The sequence below is a fragment of the Heterodontus francisci genome, chromosome 23, assembly GCF_036365525.1.
Source record: "Heterodontus francisci isolate sHetFra1 chromosome 23, sHetFra1.hap1, whole genome shotgun sequence".
NCBI lineage: Eukaryota > Metazoa > Chordata > Chondrichthyes > Heterodontiformes > Heterodontidae > Heterodontus > Heterodontus francisci.
In genome coordinates, this window is record NC_090393.1 from 31,109,941 (window position 1) to 31,120,568 (window position 10,628).

Consider the following 10,628-nt stretch of genomic DNA (forward strand, 5'->3'; position numbering starts at 1 on the left):
CTAGTCTGTTAGCTTCTGAAAAGAGAAAAGTCAGGGGAAAAGGTCAGTTTTTGTCACAATCTGTTTTTTTTTGCTTCCTGCTCCTGATTGCTTTTAATGGAAGGTATACATGTGTGGATATCAGATGAGGGCAGGGTCAGACTTGGGTGTGAAGTCCTAGATGTTGCCAGCCAGTCAACACTTCTGTGCAGCTGCATGAAGAGCAGTTACATCATTTAGAAACTGGAAGACTGTTGATGCCGGTTCCAGTATAAGGCAGTATAAGTCTTATGGAGATAAAGAAAAAAAAATTAACATCCCTCGTACTATTTGCATGCAGGAAAGGCAGGAAACCTAGCAAAATCTCCACACTTTTGTTTTGAAAAGGTGATTGCTGAATATTTATATTCCACCCAAATATTTCTGAAAGATTGATTTATATAAGCATGATATTGGCAGTTGCTCTGCCAGATTTTGCAAAGATTATGCTTTTGTTGGCCTTGCTTAAATTAATTCACACGATCATGTGAATGTAAAACATTAATTAGGCTTAACTGTAAGAGGTACTTGTTGAGTGCATTGCTGCTTTGACAGCCAAAACGTTTTGTTCCTAGTGAACATAAAATGACAAATAGGAGCAACAACGCTTGAATTTATCAATGAATAGCACAGCAATAATATTAATAAGCATTATTATCATTCAAATTTGTTCCCTTTTTATTAATATCATCATCAAAATATTAGCATACGAATTAGGAGCAGAAGTAGACCATTTGGCCCCTCTAGCCTGCTCCGCCATTCAATACAATCATGGCTGATCTTTCTGTCTCGAATTCCACACTCCCATCTACCCCTGATAATCTTTGATTTCCTTGCCTAACAAGAATCTATCTACCTCTGCCTTAAAAATATTCAATGACCCCACCTCCACCACCTTCTGAGGCAGAGAATTCCAAAGTCGCACAACCCTCTGACAGAAAAGATTTCTCCTTGTCCCTGTCCTAAAAGGGCGACTCCTAATTTTCAAATAGTGCCCCCTAGTTCTGGACTCACCCACAAGAGGAAATGTCCCCTCCACATTCACCCTGTCAAGACCGTTCAGTATCTTATTTACTTCAATCAAGTCTCCCCTCACTCTTCCAAACTCCAGTGAAAACAAGCCCAGTCTGTCCAACCTTTCCTCATAAGACAACCCGCTCATTCCAGGTATCAATCTAGTAAACCTCCTCTGAATCACCTCCAACGCATTCACATCCTTCCTTAAATAAAGAGACCAAAACTGCACACAATAGTCGAGACGTGGTCTCACTAATGCCCTGTATAACTGAAGCATAACATCCTTACTTTTATTTTCAATTCCTCTCGTAATAAAGGAGAGCATTCCATTAGCCTTCTTTATTACTTGCTGTACCTGCATACTAACTTTTTGTGACTTATACACTAGAACACCAAGATCCCTCTGGACCTTTGAGTTCTGCAGTCGTTCTCCGTTTAAGTAATACTCTGCTTTTTTATTCTTCCTGCCAAAGTGAAAAACTTCACATTTTCCCACATTATACTCCATCTGACAGATTTTTGCCCACTCACTCAACCTATCTATATTGGTCTGCAAGCTTCTTATGTCCTCTTCACAACGTACTTTACTACCTATCTTTGTATCATCTGCAAATTTAGCTACCATGCCATCACTCCCCTCATCTAAGTCATTGATATAAATTGTAAAATGTTGAGGCCCCAGCACCGACCCTGGCAGCAGTCCACTCGTCACATCCTGCCAATCAGATAGGGATCCATCTATGCATACTCTGTTTTCTGCCAGCCAGCCAATTTTCTATCCATGCTAATATGTGACCCACTACACCATGAGCTCCTACTTTGCGCAGTAACCTTTTATGTGGCACCTTGTCAAATGCCTCATGGAAATCCAAGTACAGTATGTCAACGGGCTCCCCTTTATCCATGGCACATGTTGCTCCTTCAAAGAACTCCAATAAACTGGTTAAAAACTATCTCTCTTTCACAAAGCGATGTTGACTATTCCCTATTACCTTGAGTTTTTCTAAGTACCCAGCTATAGCCTCCTTAATGATCAATTCTAACACGTTCCCCGTGACAGATGTCAAGCTAACTGGCCTATAGTTACCTGTTTTCTGCCTCCCCCCTTCCTGAATAGAGGGGTTATATTTGCTATTTTCGAGTCTGATGGAACCTTTCCAGAATCTAGCAAATTTTGAAAAATTAACACCAACGCATCTACTACCTCATTAACCATCTCTTTTAAGACCCTAGGATGAAGCCCATCAGGACCCGGGGACTTTTCAGTCCGCAGTTCCATCAGTTTGGTCAGTACCGCTTCCCCTGTGATTGTAGTTTCAAGTTCCTCTCTTCCTTCCACCTCCTGATTTACAGCTATTATTGGAATGTTTTTTGTATCCTCTATAGTGAAGACAGAAGCAAAATATCTGTTCATTTCATCTGGCATTTCCTTATTATCTACTATTAACTCCCCATTCTCACTCTGACCAACACTCACTTTACTTGCTCTTTTTCTTTTTAAATACTTGTTGAAACTCTTGCTATCTGTTTTTACATTTCTGGCTAGCTTCCTCTCACTCTAATTTCTTCCTCCTGATTAACCTTTTAGTCATTTTCTGCCGCTCTTGATATTCTGACCAATTATCTGACCTGCCATTCATATGCTTTTTCCTTAAGTTTGATGCTTTCCTTAACTTCGTTAGTTAACCACGGATGGTGGGCATAGTTGCCCTTATTTAAGTTTTAAAATACTAGTCTTAGACTCACTCTTCTCTCTTTCAAACAGTAAGTAAAATTCAATCATATTGTGGTCACTGCTACCTAGAGGTGCCTTTACTCTGAGGTCATTAATTAATCCTATCACATTACACAATACCCTAATATAACCTGCTCTCTGGTTGGTTCCAGAATGTGCTGCTCTAGGAAACATCTCGAAAGCATTCTCATCCAGGCTACTATTGCCAATTAACACTAATGAGAACATTTCATATCAAGGTATTACATGAAATGGTTTCACAAAGTAATGCACATTACTCCCTCTTTCTGTCTTCTTTGATCTGGATGTTAACAACCAGTGCAATCTATATGTTCTGGTCTACATACAAATTGATTATTTTAGCCTTTTATTTTCTATTTTCCCATTCTATCACACCCTGTAGAGATTTTTTTTTATCTGTCTCTTGATCTATCATGATCAACTTTTCTAGATAGTAACAATCCCATCAACTATCCTTGCAATTCCCACAAAATATATTCACAGTTTGTCATTTACCTCATCATATGGAGCTTCATTGCTCCTTTCTCTCCTTTTGTAGTTCAAGGCCTTCTCATTTGACATTCAACTAATTTTCAGAATATGTCTACCACTGCAATTTAAAAAAAAAATCATTCATGGGATGAGGGCATTGCTGGCTAGGCCAGCATTTATTGCCCATCCCTAATTGCCCTTGAGAAGGCAGTGGTGAGCTGCCTTCTTGAACTGCTGCAGTCCATGTGAGGTAGGTACACCCACAGTGCTGTTAGGAAGGGAGTTCCAGGATTTTGACCCAGCTTCTAGTCTTTTGCTCACTTCATTGTTCAAAATACAATTATAAAATTACAATAAAACAAACGCAACTGTTGAACAAATAGAACTCATCATAGTTACTCTGGAAACCATAAAGTTTAATTGTTTAAATCTGACAGAATTAGAGAATTGCTATGGAAAGTTTTGCAAAGCATATTATTAAAAGACAGAACTATTGAGTTGTTTCAATAAATTCATAAACCACAACAGTAAAATTTGAGCACTTTAGTCATTCCTGAATTTGATTTATAGCAATTTCCAAGTCAGCAGCTACTCAAATTTTACATATGAGCTAGTGAATAGTGTCGCTAACAGTCCATAATAAAAATACTCGTTTTGTTTTTGTCTGTATGACTATTTTGATTGGTCAGTTTAAGGGGTGTGTGTGTTTATTTGGTGGGCGGTGCCTGGCGCATACGGAGGCATGTTGGATATGTGGAGGACTGGAGCATGTGTTACGCATGTGGCTGCCAATAGTTGATGGCAGCAGGATGAACAAAAACAGCCAAGGGGAGCCTAACAACAAAGTTAACCTGGCTGGAGAGAATGTTTCCATGAGGGATGGAGATGGCATGGGAGGGATGGAACAGGGATGGCATGGGAGGGAGGGAAGGAATGGGATGGGGATGGCATGGAAGGGGTGGATGAGAAGATGGAATTAGTTAAGTGTGGCAAAATGGCTGAGACAATTATTTGATACAACTTATAATTTGAAAGCTATTCTTTGTGCTAAAAATGAAGTTTCATCATATTTGAATGAAAAAGTTTTAGAAAGCTGACAGGTGAATTTAAAGAATACATCAGCATTGAATCTATGGACAAAGGAGATGATAACAGGCTATACCTTCCACAGTTTCTACACAGCCTAATTTCAATGGGCATGCCTCCACACAAACGTAGACTCAAGAAAGGAGCAGTTTTAATGCTACAAAAATTGAATCCTGAACAAAGACTTGGTCATGAACCAAGATTAGTTGTTAGGATGCTGTTTTCTTCAATGATAGGTGCTGAAATTATAACAGACAGGTACAGAAATAGAGTGTTTATTCCTTGAATAATATTGAGCCCATCAGATGTAAAGCTGCCTTTTCAACTCAGGAGAAAACAGTTCCCAAAGAGAATTTCATATTCTATGACTATAAATACGTCACAAGGCCAGACTCTTGACAAAATTTGTATATATATTCCTAGGCCTGTTTTTACACATAAACAGCTTTCAGTAGCTCTTTTCCAGTGAGAGGTTTTGATTCTGTTAAAGTCTTTGGTGAAACAATAACTAGAAATCCTGAATTTAAAGAAGTACTGTTGCAATAAGATAATAATTTGACTGCAAATGGTTAGTGGGTCTCTGCTAGTATACATAATATTATCCAGAAATACTTTAGGTGTTAGGTAGCAATTGTACTTACAGCCCCTTGAAATGATCCAACACCTATTTAAAAGCTTGATAGTCCATAGAAACATAGAAAATAGGAGCAGGAGTAGGCCATTCGGCCCTTCGAGCCTGCTCCGCCATTCATTATGATCATGGCTGATCATCCAACTCAGTAACCTGTTCCTGCTTTCGCTCCTCACCCTTTGATCTCTTTCGCCCCAAGAGCTATATCTAACTCCTTCTTGAAAACATACAATGTTTTGGCCTCAATTGCTTTCTGTGGTAGCGAATTCCACAGGCTCACCACTCTCTGGGCAAAGAAATTTCTCCTCATCTCAGTCCTGAAAGGTTTACCCCGTATCCTTAGACTATGACCTCTGGTTCTGGACTCCCCCACCATCGGGAACATCCTTCCTGCATCTACCCTGTCAAGTCCTGTTAGAATCTTATAGGTAGTTAAGGTGTCAGGAAAAACCCTATATGCCAAATGGGACATATTCATGGTTGGACTTTAAATGAAAAAAATCCTGTAATTTAACTGTTTAAAAACTAGCAGCCGAGATGGCCACTTCAATTTACCCTTGAAACACCAGGAGATTGGACTGGAGACAAAGAGTCTAACAGAAGCTCAGCCAGAACAATGGCTTACCCTAAGTGATTGAATTACCTAGAATGGTTTTATCAGCACGGCCGTCAAAGCCCTTCCCACCCATTGGCTTTGAAAGAGCCAACGCCCTCCAAGTGTGGATGGACACCCCGTGGCATGTAGCACCTTGAATTTCATTAGAAGGTTCCAGAAAAACCTCATTGGAAACAAAGGGGATTGATAGACCCATGTGACTGCCAGCTCATCTCTGAGGAAACGAAAGTTTTGTGACACAGACAGCAGGCAGACAGTAACTGAAGGTATAGTAGCGAATCTTCTTCTTCTTTGGCCTCCTTGTCTCGAGAGACAATGGGTAAGCGCCTGGAGGTGGTCAGTGGTTTGTGCAGCAGCGCCTGGAGTGGCTATATAGGCCAATTCTAGAGTGACAGACTCTTCCACAGGTGCTGCAGATAAAATTGGTTGTCGGGGCTGTTACACAGTTGGCTCTCTCCTTGCACTTCTGTCTTTTTTCCTGCCAACTGCTAAGTCTCTTCGACTCGCCACGCTTTAGCCCTGCCTTTATGGCTGCCCGCCAGCTCTGGCGATCGCTGGTAACTGACTCCCACGACTTGTGATCAATGTCACAGGACTTCATGTCGCGTTTGCAGACGCCTTTAAAGCGGAGACATGGACGGCCGGTGGGTCTGGTACCAGTGACGAGCTCGCTGTACAATGTGTCCTTGGGGATCCTGCCATCTTCCATGTGGCTCACATGGCCAAGCCATCTCAGGCACCGCTGGCTTAGTAGGGTGTATATGCTGGGGATGTTGGCCACCTCAAGGACTTCTGTGTTGGAGATACGGTCCTGCCACCTGATGCCAAGGATTCTCCGGAGGCAGCGAAGATGGAATGAATTGAGATGTTGCTCTTGGCTGACGTACGTTGTCCAGGCCTAGCTGCCGTAGAGCAAGGTACTGAGGACACAGGCTTGATACACTTAGACTTTTGTGTTCCGTGTCAGTGCGCCATTTTCCCACACTCTCTTGGCCAGTTTGGACATAGCAGAGGAAGCCTTTCCCAGGCGCTGTTTAATTCTGCATCGAGAGACAGGTTACTGGTGATAGTTGAGCCTAGGTAGGTGAACTCTTGAACCACTTCCAGAGTGTGGTCGCCGATATTGATAAATGGAGCATTTCTGACGTCCTGTCCCATGATGTTCGTTTTCTTGAGGCTGATGGTTAGGCCAAATTCATTGCAGGCAGCCACGAACCTTTCGATGAGTCTCTGCAGACACTCTTCAGTGCGAGATGTTAATGCAGCATCGTCAGCAAAGAGGAGTTCCCTGATGAGGACTTTCCGTACTTTGGTCTTTGCTTTTAGATGGGCAGGGTTGAACAACCTGCCACCTGATCTTGTGTGGAGGAAAATTCCTTCTTCTGAGGACTTGAATGCAGGGAGAAGAAGATCCCAAACAGTGTAGGTGCGAGAACACAGCCCTGTTTTACGCCACTCAGGATTGGAAAGGGGTCTGTTGAGGTGCCGCTATGCTGAATTGTGCCTTGCATATTGTCATGGAGCGAGGTGATGATACTTAGTAGCTTTGGTGGGCATCCAAGCTTTTCTAGTAGTCTGAAGAGACCACGTCTGCTGACGAGGTCAAAGGCTTTGGTGAGGTCAGTGAAAGCAACGTAGAGGGGCATCTGTTGTTCGCGGCATTTCTCCTGTAGCTGGCAAAGGGAGAACAGCATGTCAACGGTGGATCTCTCTGCTCGAAAGCCACACTGTGCCTCAGGGTAGACGCGCTCAGCCAGCTTCTGGAGCCTGTTTAAAGCGACTCGAGCGAAGACTTTCCCCACTATGCTGAGCAGGGAGATTCCACGGTAGTTGTTGCAGTCACCGCGGTCACCCTTGTTCTTATAGAGGGTGATGATATTGGCATCGCGCATGTCCTGTGGTACTGCTCCCTCATCACAGCACAGGCAAAGCAGTTCGTGCAGAGCTGAAAGTATAGCAGGCTTGGCACTCTTGATGATTTCACGGGTAATGCTGTCCTTCCCAGGGGCTTTTCCGCTGGCTAGAGAATCAATGGCATCACTGAGTTCCAATTTTGTTGGCTGTACGTCCAGCTCATCCATGACAAGCAGAGACAGGGTTGCATTGAGGGCGGTCTCAGTGACAACATTTTCCCTGGAGTACAGTTCTAGGTAGTGCTCCACCCAGCGGTCCATTTGCTTGCGTTGGTCAGTGATTATCTCCCCTGATTTAGATTTGAGGGGGGCATTCTTCTTGACGGTTGGCCCAAAAGCTCTCTTAATGCCATCATACATCCCTCTGATATTTCCTGTTTCAGAGGCCAGCTGAATATGACTGCATAGGTGTTGCCAGTAGTCATTTGCGTAGCGCCTGGCTGTTCTTTGCGCAGCGCTTCTGGCAGCGAATACAACAGCTGCTTCCCCCGTGTCTCTCTCTCTCTTTCCTCGGAATATATCAAGAAGACAACCGGCCCCTCCAAGCCTACAGACTGCTACAGCCAGCAATTAGAGGAAGAGAATCAACAACGAAATCTACCTTCAGGAGCCCAGAGCAAAACACGCTAATCACAGAGCACTTGGACCAGCGAGGACTTCAAGACTACAACTTCAGCCAAGAACTACTGGATTTACAGATTGTATTTAAGTTCCATTTATTCCGTACTTTAATCCAATTACCAAATCTGTTTCCCTCTATAATCTGTTTCTGTGTGTGAGACTCTCGGGTGAATGTGTACGTGAACGTGTAGTGTATTTTTAGTATTTTAAATCGGGTTAGAGTGTTAAGTGTAATAAACTTACCTCTTTCTTGTTTAAACTCAAGAAAATCTCTCCGATTGGTTCTTTGTAATCACATTAGAGGAAAGGTACAATACTCACTGAGGTGGTAAGTGTAAACACTGTTTTTAAAAAAAAGAAATAAACCCTGTTGCGGTCAAAGAAGTGAAGGGGTGAGAGGGGAGCCTAAGACCCTCCTCCTCCTCACCTGACCGTAATAATGGGCTGGATGATTAGTTTCCAGGGAAAGGTAATTTCCATCTAGTTATTTTAATTTCCCCCAGCAGAAAACTGTTAGTATTTTCAAAATTTATGATGCAATAAGGAACAAAGAAGTTCAGAAATAAGCTTCTTTAAACGAGTGGTTAAGGACTGGAATGCACTGCCTGAGAATGTGGCGGAGGCGGGTTCAATTGAAGCATTTTAAAGGGAATTATGAAAAGGAAGAATGTGCAGGGTTATGGGAAGAAGGCAGCGGTGTGGCACTAGGTGAATTGTTCATTCGGAGAGCCGGTGCAGAAACGATGAGCCGAATGGCCTCCTCCTGCACTGTAACAATTCTGTGATTCTGTAAAGTTTCGCTGTTTTCATGAAGTGTTCAAAGTATTACGATCAGGTGAGGAGGGGTCAAAATACCCTCTTGCCCCTCTCCTTGTTTGACCGCAACAGGGTTTATTTCTTTTAAACAGTGGATATGCTTACCAATTCATGAGTGTTTGACCCTTTATGTGCTATGATCATAAAATAATCAATTGGACAGGTTTTCTTGAATTTAAACAAGAAAGAGGTTAGTTTATTGTACTTAAAACCAAAAACCCGATCAAAGCTAAATAATAAACTATGCTCCAACTTTCACACACACACACATATACATGAAAATAACATACAGACAAATAGGTTGCGGGGTGGATTAGAGTCTGGAACAATAAAAAAATATACAGCCTGTGGAGTCTGGTAATTCAGTTGTCTTCCGGCTGAACTCGGTGGTCCTGAAGTTTCTGGCTAGTAGCTGTGGCCAACTGGTTCAGGGTTTTCTTGAAGACAGTGATGCAGATGGTTTTCTTCCCGAGGTCTCTGAGTGCAGCAATGATAGGCTGGGATGTTTGCAGGCAGGGTTTGAACTTGCAAGATTGCCTGGAGAGAGAGAAAGGGAGACCCCACTTGGGTCCTTCACTGGTGCTTGTCTGTCTGGAGAGAGAAGGAATAGCTCATTTCACACAGATGGAGAGTCTGTCACATGATGGCCCAGTGTATTCTCTCATTTGCAGCTTACTTAGATGAAGTCTAAGAATTCCAATCTCTCTCAGATCCCATTGTTTCAGTGTTTACCTTTTGAGTGGTCCGTCTCCATCAGTGTTAATGTTCCAAGATTGCCTTTAATGTCTTGTTAATGAAGGCAAGGCAGGTAGCCCATTCAAAATTCTCAGGCTATTGTTCTGGTTGGAGATTTACCAGACCGACATCTCCACCTCGATAAATTGGTATGTAGGGTATTTAGATGGAAATTACAGTGGCCATCTTAGCTGCTAGCAGTGACCTTTTATTAGTTCTTTGTCTTCCGCTTTCTTTTTAAAGTTTAATTCAGGTTTCCAACCGATAGATTTTTTAAAAATGATCATTCGGCATTGCATGTATTAATGACAAAAGGTTTCTATTGTGATTTGAGAGGCAGAAGGGACCTTTGACATGTTTCAGTGTGATTTAAAGAATATTTTGTATTGTTATAAAAGAAAAACATTTTGTTAAACCCTGAAGACACTAGCACTTTAGACTTCAGTCAGGGAAATACATTCCTATCTTACAACAGTAACCTCACTTCAAAAGTACTTCATTAGCTGTAAAGCACTTTGGCACTACATAAATGTGAGCACTTAGAAACACAGAAAGATTTATGGCACAGAAGGAGGCCATTTGGCCCATCGTGTCTGTTCGGTCTTCCACTTTAAACTACACTTTCTATTGTATAACAAATGTGCAAAATCTTCCTGTTGTCTCCCTTAACCACTCTTTGGTTATTTAACTGTTTTTGTTACAATATGTTTTTAAATATATTCTGATGTTTAACCATAAAGAGACTGAGGCGAACTCTGTTTAAATAGAAGTAAAACACAATGCAAAGGAGAGCTATGTTACTTTCTAATAACATTGATATTTAGGATTTTCCCCTGTACGTTCAGGGTGCGATATTGCTACATGTTTGAAGGAAGGACACGCTTCATGCAGGTATTTCGAAATACTCGGTTGGGGAGCGTCATCACAAATGGGTTTCCGTAACCGGAA